This window comes from Cynocephalus volans, chromosome X (assembly GCF_027409185.1).
Source record: "Cynocephalus volans isolate mCynVol1 chromosome X, mCynVol1.pri, whole genome shotgun sequence".
Lineage (NCBI taxonomy): Eukaryota > Metazoa > Chordata > Mammalia > Dermoptera > Cynocephalidae > Cynocephalus > Cynocephalus volans.
In genome coordinates this window covers 22,887,276-22,909,712 of record NC_084478.1, presented here as the reverse complement: position 1 = coordinate 22,909,712, position 22,437 = coordinate 22,887,276, and the positions used below count along the sequence as shown (strand labels likewise).

The window sequence follows — 22,437 nt, the reverse complement described above, 5'->3', positions numbered from 1 at the left end:
AAAGGCATTTCATATGTAGAAACCATTTTGGGCCAAGAAAAAGTTACCTAAGTGTCAAAGTCAGCATACTCCACATGAAGTTTTTTTCTGTAAATAAATAAATGTATACTATAAAAAATACTTTATAAAAGAGTGTATGCAGATGAATCTCTAAAAATTAGTTGTAGCAAAGTGTTAACAGGATTCATTTCTAGAGGAACAAGTTAACTTATTCTATTTTTCCTGGAATTTCTTAAACTGAAAAGCACTTTCTCGTGTTTTGAAGATTTCAGAGTTAGTGTTAATTAGTACTATGTAGATAGAAAGTACAGTTTTCCATAAAACAGATATTTATTTCGTATATTAAAAATACCACTGTACTTTTTTGTACCATTTGGTGATATTCGTGCTGAACTATAAAATTTAGGAGTTAAAATGTGACCTGTAATTCCAAAAAATAAAAGAGACCATATTAAATTTACTATTGTGCCAACAGGAGACACAGCTTATGCAAAACTAAGAGCCTAGTGGAGAAGCTACAAAGAGACTATATTCCTAAGAACAACAAGCAATAATTTCATCCGATATAGCATATACTAGAGTGTGGACATGACCTCAGGAGATATAAATACACATTGCAGAGGACACAACACAGTAGGGAAACAGCATTTTTACACTTCTTAAGCCATGCTAGTTAAATCAAATGTTGTAACGGGATTATTCACATTGTGATCATATGTCAAAAAAGATAGCTTGTTAGAAAGGAATTTCATGATTTCCTTCTGGCTAGACTGTCATGGGGGTGATTTTCTATAGTACACATGTACACAGAGTTGTGCTTTGAAAAAATATGTTTAAGTCTTTATTGTGGTGGGTGTAGCCGAAGGTCCCTAGCAGAGCAGCTATTCACGACTGGACAGAGAAGAACATCTCTCTTTTGACATTATTTCTGTTTATTCTCTTCCTATCAGCTAGTTTTAATCTGCCATGAAAAGAAAAAAAAAAAGAGGACAATAGGATTAAAAGAAAAAAAGAATACTGGCATTTCTTGCTGTATTTTTCACAGTGAATTTGTAAGGAAAGATGAAAGAGGGTTTAGAAGAATGGGAAGCAAAAATAAATACATAAATAAATAAATAAAATGTACAAAAAGAAAAACAGGACAGGCGTTCTATTGAGCTGAGTAACTTCTGTGAGCCCTTTTCTAGTCTCACCTACCTAATGTTCGTGGAACCAGTGTGACAAGAAAAATGGTGCAAAGGCTAATTCCCCATCAGATGGCAGAACCTACTATGCAGAGAACATCCAAGTGGGCAACGAAACACAGAAGAGCAATCCTTACTGTGTACACACTGAGTGAAACATTGATCAGAATGTCCCGTGTGTCTAGCTGTGGTGTGTGAGAAGAGAACCATGTCAAGAACGTGTAATTTCCTAGTTAAGTTTTTTAGAAGTAATTTCGAAAGGACCCTTAAGTAGGTCATTAATGATATGAAAAGAAGCAGTTTGACATGGGACTGTATGTACTATAAACTCCGGGCAGGCATTTTTGGAGAGGTGCCCTGGACTCATCAAGGTCTGGGCTTTATTTATTTATTTATTTATTTTTGTCATTTTTCCGTGACCGACACTCAGCCAGTGAGTGCACCAGTCATTCTTATATAGGATCCGAACCCGCAGCGGGAGCGTTGCCGCGATCCCAGCGCAGCACTCTACCCAGTGCGCCACGGGCTCGGCCCAAGGTCTGGGCTTTAAACAAACAACTTCCGGTAGTTTGTATGTCTTGGTGACTTTCTAAACCCACCAGAAAGGGAGGGTGACATAACAGATAAAGCAAAAGCTTCGTATTGAGACGGCCTTTGATGATAATGCAGGCTCGGACGCTTACCAATTCCATGACCTTAGTCCACTTGTTTTTTCTCTGGGCACAGTTTCTCTATCTTGTCTTAAAATTAGAAACTATGTATAAATCACCCAGAAGATAGTAAATACTCAAGAAATAGATTTTCAAACTCATTTTCAACAACGGCAGCTGTATAATCATTCTTAAGTAAATGCGGGGCAAAACCAGCTATAAGCACTTACATCACAAATTATGCTTAAAAATTCATAATCTTATATTCTGGATCAGATTGACAGCAACATAATAGATTAAGAACTAATGAGTTCAGTTCCGGTTGGCCGAGACGTCTATGTGTATGCGATGGGCCCTGCTGAGGTGCAGCTGAAATAAAGAAAAGAAAAAAGAAAAATGACCCTCATGTGGCAGTGAGGACACTTGGTAGCGTTGTGTGTGGCATGTTGAACAAGGAATGAGTGGTGACAGGAGTGAAGAGTGAAAGGGAAATTAGGGGAGTGGGAGGGGACGTGGAGAGGGAATGGAAGGTTTGTAGAGGTGACAAGAGTCACTCAGCCTTCTTCCCTCCATGCCTCACCCCAGCAGGCAGAGCAGTCACCTAGAACGTGTCCCTAATAACAGACCACAGGTCCTTCCCCTAAAGCAATTGAAATAACAGGCCAGGCGGTCCTGGGGGCGGCGGGGAGGGGAACGAGGGGGACCAGGACGGACAGACAACACGAGAGTGGCTCCGACAGAGGCTCTGAGGACGGGACGGGGACGAGGGGACCAGGACGGACAGACACCACGAGAGTGGCTCCGACAGAGGCTCTGAGGACGTGAGAGGGACGAGGGGACCAGGACAGACACCCCGAGAGTGGCTCCAACAGTGGCTCTGAGGACATGAGGGGGTGGAGGGGACCAGGATGACGGGCAGGAGGCGGCGCAGACGCAGAAGGTGGAGCGCAGGAGAAAAGGCGGGAAGACAGAGTCCCTTCTGCAGGAGAAGAAGAGAGGAGTGGAAACGTGCAGGATGGGGACACGGCGGGGCAGCTGCGCTCTGCGACAGTCCTCAGTACGACCCCTCACGGGAGGCGAGCTGAGCAGACGGTGGATGTCCAGAAGAGGAAGAACTGCAAAGGCGAAGGAAACAGGCGAAGGGTCTGATGAGCAGGTTGAGTGGACCAGACATAGCGTCCATCAGGGGACAGCGGGAGGCGCTGTGATGGCCCAGCAGGAAAGACGTGAGTGACACTCTGACCGCTGCCCTACTGGGCGCCTGTGTCTGTGACGCGGCCATGCCCAGCAGGCTGGTGATGGAGCATGTGCTCTTGCTCAGCATCCTGCACCACACGCTGGCAATCGAGGTTGGGGCTCACTTCTTGGAGGCCCTGGTGAGGAGGTTCGAGGACGTCTGTGGGACAGGAGTGAAGGGAAGGGACGCGGTGATTGGGGCACAGCAGAGCAGGTCCACAGTGAGAGCAGGAGCTCGAGCCAGGACGTCAAAGAACACACTGCGTCCTTCCTGCAGAAAGTCTTGCTGTGAAGGAAAAAATGTCAGTTGGACTAAACAGTGTGCTTAATGCCTTAGTCGGTTTCCATTCTGATGCGAGCTGATCTTGCGGACCAGGCGGTTCACAGACAGGCAGCCAGTGTATGGACCACGTTTCAGTAGCACAAATGTAATGGACACGAATAAGAATTAATTATGTGCGCAGCTGGCAAGATTAGGAGAAGACACCACTGCAATGGTGCCCTCTAACTTCATTATGTCACGTGTACAGTAAACATTGTTTGAAGTATACATGAGTTCAAGCTGGTTGTTCTGCAAAAGGTAAATTTCTGTAAACAATCCCATTTTTATATCTTTTATTATTAAAACAATAAAAATGTCTTTCTCTTTGAAAATAAATAAATAAATAACAGGCAAACCTGAGGGTCTTAGTATGGCTGTCGTTGCCGCAGAGTTAAGCACTTCTATTTAGAGTGATTGAGGGTCTCACATGCTGAACGTTTGCCACCCGTAAGGGACACGTCACAGTGTTTTCAGGAGCTGGGAGGTCGGGCATTACTCTGCTCCATAAAATGACTGACATTGGGAGAGGATTGTGTGTGTGAGCGGGGAGGGAGGGACAGGAGCTGGAAGCCTCCCCTGCTGCTTCTGATAGATCTCTCAAAAGTAAAGGAACTGGTGGTCAGAGACATCTGGCTGGGGTGGCAGACCCAGCAGTCAGTTAAATTGAAGGTTCTTGCAACAGTTTAGAAGAGCTGCACCAGAATGTTCCTTGGGGAGAAAGGTTCCAGCGACAGTTCTAATAGACACAAGTCATTAATGCCCTTCCTCCCTTGTACACCCTAGATGCTGGGTTGTTGCTCTTCTCCCACCCTCCACAATACCCAAGTGTACCATTCCTCTCACTATAACTTTCGTCATTTTCCCCCCAATTATACTCTACACTCACCTAAACCTTTCATGTAGGAAGATCAGGTGTAAGAGGGAGAAGAACAGTTTTGGAAAAGGAAACCAGAATTAAGTTTGGATCTCATAGGCCCCATTTTTGCCAGGCTGCTAATCACAGGGTGGACCAATCAGGCTGGCCTGGAGAAAAAATATGCATCATGCCCAGGAATGGTCAGGATAGATTCTAAATTTTCAAAATAAATCCATACAATTTGTCATCCCTTTAGTTCTCGTCACTAGCTGGACGTGGCTAATACGGAATGATCCCTTTCTAGGGACTGACAGGTGCAGTGACCAAATTGTCTTATTCTGCGCTTGGGTTTCTCGACTTTACCACTGTTGACATTTTGTGCCAAATAATTTGGTGTTAGCGGGTATGTACTGTGTTTGGCAAAATATGAGCAGCATTCATGATCTCTGCTTACTAGAGGCCAGCAGCCCAAGCTCAGTTGTGACAACCAAAAATATAACCAAATATGTTAAATGTCTCTTGAGGAGGCAAAAATCACCCTTGATTGTGAACCACTGGTTGAAAGATGTGTGGAGATTGATTCAAAGGCTTCTCTTACTTTGTGGACGTCGGGTTCACTTCGACTAGCCTGAGTCACCTTCTCTATTTCCCTGCTACCTACAAAAGCCAAGTACATACAAGAGTGCATAATGCACATTACGAAAAGAGAAGGCACTTTGCTTAGAATTACAGATATTATGATTTTGTTTTTCATTACAAGTGTAACTGTGGCATCTTATTTGACAACTATGGTTCTCAGTTTTCTTGTTTGTAAAGATTGCCAATAACACTTTACAGCTAATGTGCCCCCCCCAAGTTCAAATGGTGAAGTCCTAAACCCCCACTACTTTCAGATGTAATTTTATTTGGAGATAAAGTCCTAAATAAATAAATTAAAATGAGGTCATTAGGGTAGGCCTTAATCCAATATGACTGGAGTCTTTGTGAGAAGAGGAGACGAAGGCACAGACACACATGGAGCGAAGGCCACGTGAGGACACAGGGAGAAGGCAAATGTCTGTAAGCCAAGGAGAGGGCCGCAGAAGAAACAAACACTGCCAACAGCTGGATTTTGGACTCTTAACCTCTAGAACAGTGAGAACATAAATTTCTGTTATTTAAGCTCCCAGTTTGTGATAATTTGTTATGGCAGCCTTAGAAAACAAATACAAACACCTGAAAGGAAGGAGTTTGTGACTGTTAAAGAATACATATCCTATGAATACCACAGAGTCATTACGAGAAAGAGTCCACACATGGGCTATGACAATAGGTATTCCTTATTCTTTATGTGTCGAGCACACTGTCCACGGCCATTTACCTCCATTATTTCTAATTTCACAATAAACCTGCATGATGGGTGGGGTGGCCACAAGAATGCACCTTGTAGAGAGGGAGTGTAATTGACTAAAGGCCCCAACCACTGTGCTCTGAAATCTTTGCCGTGTTTCCTCCCAGGCTGTGTTTACGAAGGGAGGCTCCCAGACAGGAATTAGCATTGCAGGGATGCTAAGTCAGGCTCATGCCTGGGAGATGAGGGCCTCCCGTGACTGCAGACTTTTGCTTAAGGGCTTTCTGAAGGTCTTCCTGAACTTTCTTTTGACTACACGTTAGGCGAGGATGTTTCCATCGTAGCTTTCTTCCCTCTCTTTGGCACGTGGACTCAGGTGTACCTGGTGGCTCTTCTAACCTCCTGCAGCTCACTCTCCTTTGTCTCTCATGGGCATTTCCCCTAAGAAAACCCCTGCACACTAAATCTTCACATGCTGACTGCTTCTTGGAAAACTTGGACCAGCACAGCATATGACTCTATTTCTTAGAAGAAACAGAGGCACATAACTACTACTAGTGTGCCTGTATTTAGATATAAGTTCGTCTGAATCCATAAACTGAGTTCTTTCCCCAACATATAATGTGTCTCAAAATCTATAGTGAAAGTACGTTAAGTATTAAAACCATTAAATGCAGCTGCTGTGGATATTTATTAACACTAATGTAGAAAGATGGGAACAATATATAAGGTCTATGAACAATCTAAGCACATACACAGTAACAGTGTCTTTCTGTCTGCTTTGCCCATGCTTCCAAAGGTCATGTTTTTTTATGTTTTTTTTTTTTTTTTTTTTTTTTTTTTTTTTGTCGTTTTATCGTGACCGGCACTCAGCCAGTGAGTGCACTGGTCATCCTTATATAGGATCCGAACCGGCGGCGGGAGCGTCGCCGCGCTCCCAGCGCAGCACTCTACCGAGTGCGCCACGGGCTCGGCCCCCAAAGGTCATGTTAAGTTGAATTCTCCTCCAAAAAATGACAGTACTCTGCAAACTACTGTCATCACACTCACCACCGTAGTTGCTAAAGAGGTAGCTAGTAAAATTCTCACTGTTACCTTTGAAATGAAGAGAGGTAAAACAGCTAACTTATACCGTGTGCCAAGCACCGTGCTAAGCACAGGTCTTTATATGTATGGTGGGATACTGCAGTAGTAACAATCTGCCCCGATACTGGAATTTAGTGATAATTTAAGAAAAATGTTGGGAAAGAAAACGTAAGTTACTGTGAGTAAGTTTCAGCGCCACTAAACAATGGTGGCTTGAAACAGAATTTATGTCCAATTTTATAAAACTCGGAATTAAATAACTTGCACGTCTGAGTGCATGAACTGAGTGCCCCGGGCACTCGTGTTCCTTTCCAGCTTTCCGTTGGATTGTTTGAGTGTTTGTTTCCCTTTTCCTCTTTACTGCTTTAGAAGTTATTCTTTCTATTCTGTTCTGGTTAGTTACCTGTAAATTGTAACATGCATACTTCATTTTACACAGGCTAAATTTAATCAGTCAGTCTATCCTTCCCTTTTATAATTAAGGAAATTACTTATATCCATCAGTCCTTTAGAGTATTGCATGTGACTGCTGTTTTAACATATCTGACACATTTAACTGTTTTTACTGGAAGGTTTTGGTTTCCAAACTTTTGGAATCAGAAGCAAACCAAATATCAGAGACATTATTTCCTGCCCCACTGCAATGACTAAATTGAGAAGTTATGTGGGCACTATTTAGAGAAAACTGTGGAAAACTACTTCTGTTGAATGGTTGCTAAGGCAACACTCTGGACAAGAAAGACAAACTCGTATGAATGGGCTGAGGAGCCTGTTTAGCGACCCAATAACACGGGAATGTTTCTGCTGTACACATTTTAAAAGATACTCCACAAAATCCGAAGCGTGCGTTAGTCTATCACACTTGTCAATGGAGAGTGTACTGTATTTTAGTATATTTCCAATCATTGTGAAATATCAAAGACTGGTACATTTATTTCAAGACTAAAACAAGATGTGCTGTTTTAGGAAAGCGATGCACAAATTTTTTTCAGATTTATAGATTTCTCTTTAAATGTTATTAAATTCTGTATAATTTTCACTGATCCTAAATATTAAGATGTTTTAAGTGAATAATAGATTATATATTATGAGGAAAGTTACCGTATGTTGCAGTTTAAAAAATACATGTTTCCTTTATATATATATATATACATATATATATATATATGTATATATATATATATTTTTTTTTTTGACCGGTAAGGAGATTGTAATCCCAGGCTCGGTGTCTTCTGCACCACGCTCAGCCAGTGAGCACACCAGCCACCCCTACATAGGATCTGAACCCGCAGCCTCAGTGCTACCAGTGCTGCACTCTCCCGAGTGAGCCACGGGGCCGGCCTGATAAATATATTTTTAATAATTGGATTATGTATGATTGTTTTGCATATCTTTACTAATATATTACACATGGGTGAAAAGTTTTTTGTATTGGATATGGATTTAGTATGGTTGGGATTTTGTCATCATTGAAGTACTTTCTACCTATTGGCCTTCATTCAGATCACTCATTTAACCTCTCTTAGTCTCAGGTTACTTACCTATAAAATGATTCTGATGCTATAAATAATAATGTAGATAAATTTTTAAATACAACAGAGATGTTGATGATTAGTATATACTTAGTTAATCTCACATTATAACAGTTTCTCTTTTATACCTAACAACTAATGCATTTCATTATTATTTCTCAAATGAAATATTGTATCTCAGTACTCAGACATGTAACCTCATGTTGATACCCTGAAATTAGACTGTAAGCAATAATTTACGGTAAACTCTTTTTTTTCTTTTATAAGGTATTTTACTCAAATGTAAGAGGATTTGCACATTCTTCTCTTTTTTTCTGTCTTCTTTTGAAATTTATAAAGTGATACTTCATACATGAATATCTTATTCTAGTACAAAATACCTACTAATAAGATTTAAATCTCCTTTTACCATCACCTGTAATCTAAAATCTGTCAAGCCTACATATTGCTCAGGAACCCATCTTTATCAGTCTGATGTACATGAATTTGGTGTTCCATGGATTTCTGTAAATGGTATACTTATATCAAGTTCACATTATAGGTATGTGTGTATTTACATAAAATGTATATATGTTGTTTTGTAACATTAGTAGATTTTTACTTTTCATCTTATCCATTATCCCTCGCCTTCCTTGAGAAGTATTCTAAATTTCTAATCGGAAATTTAACTCCCAGTCTTTATTTTTTTGTGTGTGACTGGTAAGGGGATCGTAATGCTTTGCTTGGTGTTGGCTGCACCGCGCTCAGCCAGTGAGCGCACAGGCCATCGCTATATAGGATCCGAACCCGTGGCCTCAGCACTACCAGCACTGCTGCACTCCCAGCGCTGCACTCTCCCGAGTGAGCCACGGGGTTGGCCCTTAACTCCCAGTCTTAATGAAGCAGTCTGGCTCTGTGCCAGGCTGAAAAAGATAGTCCTCCATGTGATAAACATCTCCAAATCCCTGGAACCGGTGCATATAACCTGAAATGGCCAAGTCTTTGTAGGTGTGGTTTAGTGATGGCTTTCAAGATGGGAATATTACCCTAGATTATACTTGTTGGCCCTAAATGAAACCACGTGTATCCTTATAAAAGGAAGGAAGAGGGAGTTTTGAAATACACACAAAGAAGAAGACAATATGAAAACAGAAAATAGAGAAAGATTTGAAGTCGTAGCCTTGAGGATTAGCATGTTGTGGCCACAACCCAAAGAATGTTGGCAGCCATCAGAAGGGGAAGAAGCAAGAAGCAGATTCTCCCCTGGAGCCTCTGGAGTCCTGCTGACATCTTGATTTCCACCCAGTGATAGTGACTTTTGGAATTTGGTCTCTAGAACTGTGAAAGTATATTTCGTTGTTAGAAGCCACCCAGTTTGTGCATACAGGAAAATAATACATATACACTCTGGAACAATTAAAAATATAAATTAGAATTAAAATGACATGTTATTCTGCAATGATCTCATAAGTATATGGTTATAATGTTGATTAAATATGGTGATGGAAGGAATGCGGGGTACTTTTATTCCTTTCCACTGCAATTCCTAAGGATGCATAGAAATAAACACTAACCTTTGATTCATATATTATCTCTTTAGAATTTTTCCTACTAACATATTTAAAAACTGTGACGAGGGAAATATACTTTGATATTTATTGCAGTGTTGTTTAGAGTAGCAAAGTCTGGAAACAACCAAAGTGTCCACCGAATGACAAAAATTACACATTATAGCATAGCATAGTATAGTATACATATATGTAACATAGTTTCAAAATGAAATATTTTTTCTCGGCTTCAGCAGAGGTCCCAAAGTTGGAAAACAGAGCAAAATAGTTGTTGTCAAAGTAAGGCACTAGTCCTCTTCGGCAGCTCGTATAAAGAAGTTATATAGAGAAAGGTTGCCTGACCTTTCGCCCACACCTGAGACTGTGAATGGGGTTTAAATTGAAGTGAGGTCAAGAGAGTATTTCTTTGGAGATGTTTGCCATAGTGCTCTGGTACTTCCTCTTATCTCACCATCACACTTACCTCTTGGAAGGGGGCAGGGGGTGGCCAGTGGTGCTTTTCATTGCTAGCCTAGTGAGAGGGGCTTTATGTAAAAACCCTTCTGTAGATTTAAAATTTTCTGATTTTGTGTTTCTTGAAGTTTGGGGGACACAGTGTTCTGGTTTTTGACTCTCACCTGAGACTTCTAAAGAAGCTGTGGAATTATCCAGAGATAAACAGGGTCATTTTAGGAACAAACTGCACTTCCACAAACAGAATGAAAAAGGCTATGAGTGTGTGTTCCACAAACTGGTATGTTAATATGGGACCAGAGAAATAGAAAATAGCTTGAAGCCACTTGACAGTAACTTGGCCAAAATAGCTCCCTGAAAGAGAGATGGGGCTTCAGTCTTGAAAGTCTGCTGACTAACCTACCAGACACCAAGGAACGTGAGAGCCATCACACACATCATGTGGACGAATTTCTCAGAAATCACTTAAATAGCCCTGCGAGAGAACAAGCTATCTTTGAAGAGCTGCCAACCCCAGAGATTGCTGGCTGATAAGCACACACAGTAAATCCCTTCTGGAATTCTCAGAAACCATCAATAGTCAGGAAAATAAGAGACGAGAGAGATTGAAAAGGGTGGCGGGGCGGGTGGATGGTGCTGATTCTCCCCACAGGTGTCCCCTCGAGACAGAATCAAGCTGGACTAAGACAGCACTTTTGAAATTCGTCTGTGGAGGTTCCTCACACTAAACAATTTGTTATTCGAAGAAGATGGGTACATTGTTTAAAGATACAAGAAGATTATGACAGCTATTATCCAAAAGTGACTGGAAAAAGTCATAAATAATAAGGAAGACAGAAAAGAGCGTCCATAGAGCTGGTATGCGGGCACCATGGCAATACCTGCACCCTGTCAACTTGAGCCTATTGAATGACTGTTAAGTTACAGAATACAGGCCATCTACATATGTAGAGCCCAGAAAATATTTCAAAGCTACATTTCTAAGTAACAGAAATATCAAATAGATGCAGAAGGATGTGAACAGTGAGATCCCATACATGTATTTTTATAAAAATTAATTTCTAAGGGAAGATTTCAATGATTAAGATTCATTTCTCTCCTTCTCGTACTTTCCAGTCTCTATATGCCCTCACTTCATAACATGTGCCTCAGGTACAATTTTATGTTTATGTAAGTGATCATTTGATTAATGTCAATTTCCCTTCCCAGACTGTAAGCACTATGAGGATAGGAGCCTAGGCGTTTTTTGCTCAAAACTCTCTCCCCGGTGCCCCCAAAGCACAGACAACAACAACAACAACAAAAATAAACAAAGAGATTATATCAAACTAAAAAGCTTCTGTTCAGCAAAGTAAACAATGAACAGAGTGAAAAGACCACCTACAGAATGGGAGAAAATATTTGCAAATCATGCATCCAACAAGGGATTAATATTCAGGATATACACAGAGCTTAAATAACTTTACAGTAAAAAAACAATCCATAACTTTACAGTAAAAAAACAATCCAATTAAAAAGTGGGCCAAGGAGCTGAATAGACATTTCTCAATGGAGGATATACAAATGGCCAACAGGTATATAACAAATGCTCAACATCACTAATCATCAGGGAAATGGAAATTATATCCCCTTTGAGATATCATCTCACCCCACTTAGACTGGCTATTATCAAAAATACAGAGAACAACAAATGCTGGTAAGGTTGTGGAGAAAAGGGAACCTTTCTGCCTTGTTGGGGGGACTGCAATTTAGTTCAATCATTATGGAGAACACTATGGAGGTTCCTTAAACAACTACAGATAGAACTACCATATGATCCAGCAATACCCCTTCTGGGTATATATCCATAGAATGGAAATCACCATTGTTGCTTTGCCCCCCACGGTTTAGTCACCTCTCTTTTCCTAGGTGATGGAGCTGCAAAGGATTACTCGAGCCCATCTCTTCTGACTAGTGAGAAGCTCCAGAACCCTCAAGAGAGAGGCATTCCTTCCATTTGGGAAATTAACCCTGAATTGGGGATCTCTTCCTGTATTTATTCTCCAGACCACGAAGTTACAGGAAGAGACATAGGTGGGCTTAAAGTTTTACCAAGTTTAACCATACAAGCTGTTAACATTTAGTAAAAACAAGTCAGATGACATTCCATTAAGTCAATTAAGTGATCCACCAACAAAAGTTGATCTTAGCAAACATTTTTTTCTTATGGCAATTTCCCAGTATCTTTACATATCAATCAGTAACCTGTCTGTCTTTGAGCCAGCAACCTGCTGGGCTACAACTCTTTATCTTCCAACAGAGACTCAATACCCTCAGGAAAATTACCTGTTTTTTGTAAGGTCAATATTTGAAACTGTAAGGCTTTGGAAAACCACTCCCCCTGAAGTACATTTCCTTTGAGTATACTGCACACAACATGTCGAAGGGATACCTGCACTCCCGTGTTTATTCCAGCTCTGTTTACAATGGCCAGGTTACGGATCCAACCTAAATGTCTAACCATGGGTGAGTGGATAAGGAAAATGTGGTGTATATGTACAATGCAATACTACTCAGCCATAAAAAAGAATGAAATTCTGCCCTTTTCAGCAACATGGATGAGACTGGAGAAAATTATGCTAAGTGAAACAACCCAGGAGCAGAAAGAGAAACACTGCATGTCCTCACTCATAAGTGGCAGCTGAATTCATAAACAAACAATGAAAAGAGAAAGAAAGAAACAGCAATCACAGTAATACACTGAACACTTAGAAGGCCAGAATAGAACTGTGGTTACTAGAGGTGGAAAGCGGGAGAGGAGGTTGGATGGGATGGGGGTTAATGAGAAATTGGTCAGTGGACACAAACAATGATTACTATTGTAATGATGAATAAGGTAACTACCCTGATTTGACCACCACACGTTGTACACAATTATTGATAGTCAACTTTGTACTCCAGAAATTTATACAATAAGAAAAGGGAAAAAAAAAAAAAAGAAAGAAAAAAAAAAACTTAGAAATTTGTTTTCCCGATAAAATACTAAACTGCTGTATCAGTCCGTTTTTGTGTTGCTTATAACAAATATTTGGAACTGGGTAATTTATAAAGAAAATGCAATTAATTGCTGACAGTTTCTGAGTCTAGGAAGTCCAAAGTCTATCTGTTGGTAGCAACAGTGACCCAGGGATCTCACATTGCATGATGGTGGAAGCAGAGAGAGCAGATTGAGTGAGCAAGATAGACTCTCCTCTTCTTTTAAAGCCCTCAGGACCATGCCCGTGACGAACATTTTCAATTCATTCACTACTGCACAGTCCTACAATCCAATCACCTCTTCTAGGCTCCAACTTTCAATTACCATAATAGGATTTCCCACCCTCTTAATAGTCATAGTGGGGACTAAGTTTCTAATACATAAAACTTGGGAGATATTCAAGCCTCAGTGAGTTTTGTAGGAACATAATTAAATCCACTACATTCGGCCCCTGGCCCCACAAAACTCATGTCCTTTTCACATACAAATTCAATTATTCTACCCCCAAAGTATTAACTTGTTTCAATTCACAAGTCCAAAGTTCAAAGTTGCATCTCTGAAATCAATACAAGTTATCTACTTCAAAGATACAATGGTGGGACAAACTTAAGGTATATATTCCTTTTCCAAAATGGAGAAACATACCAAAAGAAAGGGGTAACTGGTCCCAAACAAGCCCAAAACCCAGCAGGGCCGGCATTAAATCTCAAAGCTGGCAAATCATGTACTTGGACTCCACGTTCAACTTCTGCAAGCTTCTGTCGTGGCTGGGTCCCCAAGTCCTTGAGCAGCTCTGCTCCTATAGCTTTCCTGGTGTCAGGCCACACTTTAGGACTCCCAGGCTGGTATTCCACTCTGGTAGCTCTACAGGTCTGGGGTCTCCATGGCTGTCCCGCTCTTACAGCTCCAGTAGGCATGACACTGATGGGGTTTCTCTGCTGCAACTCTGACCCCACGTTTCCCCCTGGCTTTGCTCTAGCTAATGTTGTCTGTGGTGACTCTGACCCTGTGACAGATCTCTTCCTGGGCCCCCAGACTTTTCCATTCATCCTCTGAAATCAGGGTGGAGACTCCCAAGCCTCCACAGTTCTAGCATTCTGCCAGCCTGCAGACCTAACACCACGTGGATGCCACCAAGCCTTCTGGCTTGTATCTTCCAAAGCTGCAGGTCCACTCACACCTGGAGCCAATTGAGCCATGGCTGGAGCAACGAAAGCAGCTGGGGTGCTGGTGCTGGAAGCAGCTTCCCAAGCTGGCCCTGAGCAGTAAGCCTGTGGAAGGTGCCTCAGGCCTCTTGCCCAAGACCTTTCTGCCTCCCTAGGTCTTTGGGCCTGAAATGGAAGCATTGTCCCCAGAGTCTTCTGCAGTGCCTTCAGGGCCCTTTTCCCCTTCTCTTGATAATCCCTTTTCTTTGTACTAATCTTCTTAGCTAATGGTCACTGGACTGCACCATTGCATGCTCTCTGCATCTCTACCACATGGCCAGGCTGCAAATTTTCTAAATTTTCACACTTTGCTTCCCTTTTAAATTCAGGCTTTACGTTCTGCCTTTGCTGCCATAACTCAGCATAGGCTGTTGCAAGTAGCCATGTGGCTACCTTAATGCTTTGCTGCTTAGAAATTTTTCTGCCAGGCAGTCTAGTTCCCAACTCCTAAGTTCCATCTTCCACAAAGTCCTAGGGCATAGACACAATGCAGCCAACTTGCTTACCTATTCATAGCAAGGGTGATCTTTGCCTCAGTTTCCAAAAAACTCCTTCCTATTTCTATCTGAGACCTCCTCAGAATGGTCTTTACAGTCCACATGTCTATCAGCATTCAGCTCACCACCACTTAACCCATCTTTAAAAGTTCCTCTAGTTTTCTTGGCTTCTAAACTTTCACTAGCATTTAGGCTTTTTCTAGCCTGTTCCTCCAAATTCCTCCAGCTTCTCCTCAACATCCAGATCCAAAGCTGCTCACATTTTCAAACATTTGTTATAAGCCACACCCCATTCCTTGGTACCAATTTTCTTTCTTAGTCTGTTTTGTGTTGCTATAACAGAATACCTGAGCCTGCGTAATTTATGAAGAACAGAGTTTTATTTGGCTTGCGATTCTGGGACAGCTGCATCTGGCATGGGTCTCATGCTGCTTCTATTCATGGAAGAAAGCAGCAGGCAGCCAGCAGGCACAAGCAGATCATATGGCAAGAGGAAACAAGAGAGAGAGAGAGGAAGTGCCAGGGTCTTTTAAACAACCAGCTCTTACGGGAACTAGTAGAGTAAGATCTCACTCAGGACCCTCACACCCCAGGGAGAGCATTAATCCCTTCATGAGGAATCTTCCCCCATGACTCAATCAGCTCCTAACATTATCACATTAGGAATCAGATTTCCACATGCGTTTTCGGGAGACCACATCCAAATTATATCAATTGCTTTGTCTCAAACTTAGCAAATGTATTTCATCCTGACTTCCTTAAATTGACAGCGTAACCACCATTTGAATTCTTCTGCGAACCAAATTCCCCACGTGTTGTTTCACTCATTATTTTACTCATTATTGAGTCAAATAAATATTTGACATGTGTTCACATTATAACTTTAACTTTTGAAAGTGATTCTGTGTAACAACCAATTCTATGTATGATAATCAAAATACTGTATGTATATGGATTGAAATTTTAACAAGCATTTTATGTCTGTGGACACAGGGTATTAAGGAGTAAAATTTGTCCTGTGGATGAATTTTTGTTACAATAATAGTTAATATACAATTGATCAAAACAATATTAAATAGTATAAATTTTATAAGTATTAAAAAGTTAAGTTTTTTGGAAATTGTACTTCCTAATGAAATAAAATGTGTTAGAAATTAGCCTTGTTATTAATCTGACATGTAAGAGATTATTTTTTGTCAAAGTGTAGTAGAAAATATTAAACATTGCACAAGATAAAATGAGAATAGTTTGTAAAGGAAATAAGAATTTCATAATGATTTGATAAAATAGGTTTTAACTTTATTATCAAAAGCCTATACTCAATCTGACAAATATCATATAAAACTTTTCTCCTTGAATTTTATCCAGTATGTCTTCAAGTTTTCTGTAAGAAAACTTTTTGTTCCATATGATAATATAAGGATCACTATTACTATGACTGGAAGGTGATATTTTTCTGCCTAATAGCTCGTCCTTAGGGATCAGTAGTGAGAAAAGCTGAGAAGAGCTGCTTATGTTTACATATGTGGAAAAATGTCATTTTAAGGCTTCACTATTTATTACCAAACCTTTCTTTACTTTTCTCTCATGTGACTCTTTTTCAAAAGAGATGTGTTTGTTACAATAGTCTGATGGAGGAAAGTCATTTAATAAAAATCATCTTCACTCCTACCATCCTGGTCTACCATGTACCTGAAATCAGAACATCTCATCATGGGGCAAAATACCACAAATGGCTCATCACTGAAATATGTAGAAAACAAGAAAATACAGCAAACGTTACATATTTATGGCTTCTTGATACAAGTTTTAACCTTTGTTGGTGCCCTGGAGTTTTTCACCCCTTGAGGCAATGCTGCATAGTAGGACTAAGGATATCTGAGCATCGCAAACAAAACTCAGTATGTAACTCTTACACAAAGAGGGAGGAATCTTACTGTGAACTCACAGCTTTCTCAGTCAAATCTGTTTCAGAGAGTGTACATGGAAAAGGTGGCTATTGAGAATTTATGACCTTTAAAATTTTCTATCCATTGTTCTCTACCCCCCAAAACAATTTTGGCAAGCGTCCAAGGATGGATGATCACCAGATAGAAGGCTGCTTGCCCAAGGTATTCAGTGTGAGCTTCAGCGTGGAGAAATACAGAGAGCAGAAATTAGCCCTCAGGGAATGTTTCTAAAATTTTTATGATGATAAGAATCACATGGGGTTCTGTTGCTTTTGCAAATCCACTGTCCTCCGCTGGAGGTTCTGATTCCGTATGTCCAGAGTGGGACCCTGCAATCTGTAGGTTTCACCAGTGTTAAGCTGATGTTTGCAGCATCTAGAACTAGATATACTTTGAATAAATACATAAGGGACGTGGTTTACAAATCTGGCTTCTCAATTATTGATTGAGGGGTGCTAAAGAAAAATAAACATAGATTCCCGTTTTATTCTAATTATATCAAACTTTCTAGGGGCTAGAGCGCAGTCATCAGTTTTTAAATTTCCTCAGAGATGAGGGGTCCAGCGTAACCCCACTGCTCCTGCCCCAGTGCTTAGAGTCTCACAATAGAGAGGGCTCCCTGTGAAAGAATTCCTAGTGGGGTCTGAGGGAAACAAAACAAGTCTGCAGTAACTCTAAATCTCTATAACACACACAGATACTTGTTTATGACATACATGTTTAGGATTGTAATTTTCCAAGTGGCAAACTAGTATATGAATAGAATTCTGTTTTCTAAAGTAGGGGAAGTTGGTCAAATACTAAGATTTGGGCTTAATCTGTAGCCAACTTTCAAACGGCAATGTACATTTTACAAAAAATATGCAAGGTCTATATGAATAAACAATCTCTGCTAAAGCACAGAATGGAGACTTTCCATAAATGGAAAGTATTTTCGTATATGAGAAAACTCAATACTTATTAGCAATTTCTCCTACACTAATCTATAAATGAAATACAATTCAAAACAAGGTTACTTTTATTAATTAAACATAATCAAAAAAAATTATAGAAAAATGAAGACAAAATAATTTCCAAGGAAAAAATTGCAAAAACAGAAATGAACAGGGACTTTCTCTGCACATATTAAACTGCTTATACTGTATACAATGGAATGTGTTATTGGCTCAGGAATAGACAAATCACTGGAATATATTCATATATGATAATTTAGCTTTTTATATTAACTGGGGAAAAGAACAGATTTCTTCCATTGTCTCTCAAATATGATGACAAGTATTCACTAATTACTAGATTTTGAGAAATACTTTATTTAATCTAAATGCTACAACTTTAGGTTTCCTGGGTAACATGTGATCTCAAAAAGGAAAATAAACAAGAGCCCTGAAATCAATAGATAGCATTTGACTATAACATGGTCAGTCTCAGGATGTTAGGAAATCCTGCTTAGTATTTATAGAAAAATAAGACCTGATCTCTGCTTTATCAGATATAAGGTTGTGAATTCCAGGTGGTTTAGAATGCTACATATGAAAGACAAAATTATCAAGTTAATAGAGAACAATTTAGTAGAAGAGTTTTATCCCCTCATTTTAAGAGAGAACTTCTTAAATAAGGCTCATAAAACATCAGTCAGGAGGCCCAGAAAAGAATTGATTTAGTTACATCAAAATAAGGATCCTCCCCTGATGAGTGACGTTCAGTGTAAACCTAACCTACAAATAAAAGAAGAGGAAAGGTATTTGCAATATCTAAAAGCAATGAAAATATAAACAGAGGATATAAACAGGTCAGCAAAGAGGGTGCCCAAGAAATGAGTGCATATATGAAAAGATAATCAAACCCATTAGTAATTTTAAAATGTATTTAAAATAACAAGAAAAATAATGCTTTACATTGGCAAATAAGAAAAGTAGCACACTGCAAATATTGGTGAAGATGTGAGAAATAGGAGCCCTTGTGTCCTGCTATTGGGCATATTGACTGTTGCAAATCTGGATATCAATTTGTCAGTATTTAGTCAAATTAAAGTTGAATGTACTCTACTATCTAGCAGTGCCAATGAGCACATACCTGGAAACAATCCAAATGTCCATCAATGGTGAATGGATAAGCAAATTGTGGTATATCCACAAAATGGCAAGATGTTCTGATACATGCTGTATTAGTTTACGAGGGATGCCATAACAAAGTACCCGAACTGGGTGGTGTAAAAATGAGACGGTTATCATCTCAGAGTTCTGGAGGCTAGAAGTCTGGGATCAAGGTGTTGGCAGGGCATGCTCCCTGTGAAACCTGCAGGGGGGAATCTGTTCTTCTAGCTTCTGGTGGTTTTCTCGCGATCTTTGCTTTTCCTTGGCTTATAGATGCATCACGGCGATCCTCCATCTTCACCATGGTGTTCTTCCCACGTGTCTTCCACACAGTCTTCTCTCTGTGCATGTCTGTGTCTGTGTCCAAATGTCTCCTTCTTACAAGGACACTAGTCATATTGGATTAAGCCCCACCTTGCAGCTGCAGCACTTCAATCGCTCCCTGTGTCATCACATGGCATCTTTCTCTCCCATGTATGTGTCTCTCTTTCTCTTCTTATAAGAACAATAATCATAATGAATTAAGGGTCTACCCCACTTCAGTGTAACTTCATCTTAACTTCAGTAATTACATCTGCAGCAACCCTATTCCAAATAAGGTCGAATTCTGAGGTATTGGGATTAGGACTTCAACACATCTTTCTGGGGGACAAGATTCAACCCACAGTACATACTATAAGATGGATGAATCTCAAAGCAATTATTCTAAGAGAAAGAAGCCTGACAGGAAAAAATATCTACTGTATGATCCTATTTTTATAAAATTCCAGGAAATCCAAATGTATATATAATGGCATAAAGCAATCGAGTGGTTGCTTAGGGATGGGAGTGGGGGAAGAAATGAGAGTTAAAGGGAGGGATTATAAAAGGCCATGAGGAAACTTCTGGAGATGATGCATATGCTCATCATCTTGATGGTTTCATGGGTGTGTACATTTGTCAAAATTTGTCAAATTATACCTATGAAATACGCATAGTTTATTCAATGACAACTGTACGGCAATATTGTCGTTAAAAATAAATGCAAGTTTTGGTATTGCTATAAAGGTATGTAGTGCATTTCCTGATTCTAAATTTTATGTAAGCTTTGAAACTATGAATTAAAGAAAAAAGGTAAGATAGTGCCTTACTTCATAATTTATATATAAATATTTTGCCCCAAGTAGACAAACTTGTTATTGGAGGGAAAGTATGTATTGTTTTATCAATAAGTCTAAGTAGCATGTAATAATTTTTTTTTCTTTTTTTTTTCTTTTTTTTTTTTTTGTTGTTTTCGTGACCGGCACTCAGCCAGTCAGCACACCAGCCATTCCTATATAGGATCCGAACCCGCGGTCGGAGCGTCACTGACCTCCCAGGGCCGCATTCTCCCGAGTGCGCCACAGGCTCGGCCCAGCATGTAATAATTTTTTTTAGTCATATTGTGATGGCCTAACTATAAATATAAATGCCTGGACCTAACATACCCCTAACATTTGTGACCAGGAAAGTTTTAAACCAACTCTACTTTCAGTAAATTCAAATGAATGCCAGGCACTTAAATTGATTTTTCCTCTCAATTCATGAAGCAGATTTTACTGTGGGAATATTAATGGTGTTTCTGGTCTAGAACGTCATTCTTTCTGCAGTCTTCCTTGCTTGTATCCTTATTCTGTCGCAGTATTAGTGTGACAGTTAGGTAACAGGCTGTCTACTGTGCAGACTGTTTAACCACAATGGCTGGAAAGAGATCTATTTACATCACAAAGCCAGAGAATTTTAAATCCTCTCATTTTAACATAGAGTGTTATTTGGCAATGAGTTTTCTCTTGATATTTCCCTTTAACTACCCTCAAATACTCAGGAGAAAAGGGGAAAAAAAGGAATTTCTCTCAGTCTCTCTCCACGTTCTTTCCGTTTTTTCTCTCTCCCTATTTTTTTCTGGATTATTATTTTGCCCCCTCCCTCGCTTTTTTTTTTCTCTCTCTCTATTGAAACTCCTTCCTCATTTAAAAAAAAAAAAATATTTCCCCTGATCTGGTAAAATGTCAAAAAAATAAAGCAGCAAAACAACTTGAATTATATGGCAAGGTGGTCTCAGATGGGTAAACTGACAGCTTTAAAAAATACATGTCGTTGTCCTCTTTTCCATGATCCAGATCCAACTGTTTATTCTTATTTCAGCTTTCAGAGTTTATGCTCTCACAGGGTATTTGTTACAGATGAACTCTGTAAATGGTAAGTTTGAAGAAAGGAATTGGGAAAAAATGTGTGATTTTAGAACACATCTAATGATTACTGTTTATTTAATAACATGTATTAGAAATAAAAAACCTTAATCATAAGGTAGGATAGGACTTAATATTTTATGTGAAAAATGATCGTTTTCTGATGTCTGAAATATCTAGCAATTCTATAAAATATTCTAGTTATATAGAAGGAGGGGGAAAACTATTAACTCAGCCATATAATTTTCATAACTTTTAATTTGGTAAGACTGTATAGTCTTTACACCTCATTAAAAAAAACTAAAATGAAATATCAAAAAACCTCAGAAATTCAAAAATGAAATTCTTACTGAGTTTATAGTTATCTTTGTCAAGCACAGTACATCTTATATCTCTCATATGTAATATGACTAATGTTTAAAGAATCCAATTTTTCCTCTTTAAAAACCTCTCGAATAGGTGTTAGAAATTTTTTAAGAAGTAATTGATTTTTTAAAAAAATTTAGCATTAAGTAGTTTGACTGATGAAACTTTATAGGTAGCACGTAGTCTTTTATTTTAGAAGTCTTTCAGCTTTTCCTTTATCTGGGCATCAAGGGGGTAGTTATTGAGCTAATTATTTTTCCCATTCCTTTCTAGCTATATTTCAATCCAACTTGCATTACATTTTATTTTTACTAATCTTTCTTCCCTTCTAAATTGATTATTTACAGCCAACTTTTTTGTTTGTTTGTTTTGGGCACTTTTCCCTGATTAAAACATATACAGTATACAGCTCTTGCACAGACTTATATTGAGACTGAAATGGTGAAGTATCAATGTATGAATGACTAATGTCTCTTCTGAAAAGCCTTTTTCTAGCATCCCGCTTCGTACACAAGGCAGAAAAATTCACACCCTCTACTGAACCCAGGTTGTTCTTACTATGGGTATAATGTCTTTCATTTTTAAAATTAGTTTTATATATGCATCTGTCTCCTGGAGATAACAAGCTTCTTATGGACTAGGTCTGGATTTTTCTAATATTTATATGCCTGGCAGATAGAAGAGCCTTAATAAATGTTTATTGAATCAATGCAGAAATACTCCATGGACTTCCTTTACATATATCCATTAATAACACTGTTTTATTTTTGTATGGGCTGTTATAAATATATTATTTTAAAATGCATATATTTCCTCTCATTTCATGGAGTTTTAGTCAGGAGTTGTGGAAATACAAGTGCTGGGTCTGACAGCAGACATGCTTTCTCACAAAATATATTAACAAAACG

General features: G+C 39.3%; 1 protein-coding gene across 8 annotated transcripts in view; it reads left to right on the top strand.

Moving 5' to 3' along the window:
• LOC134367693 (uncharacterized) overlaps nt 1-22,437 on the top strand; it is a 311,105-nt gene that overhangs the window by 119,901 nt on the left and 168,767 nt on the right. The window lies entirely within an intron of this gene.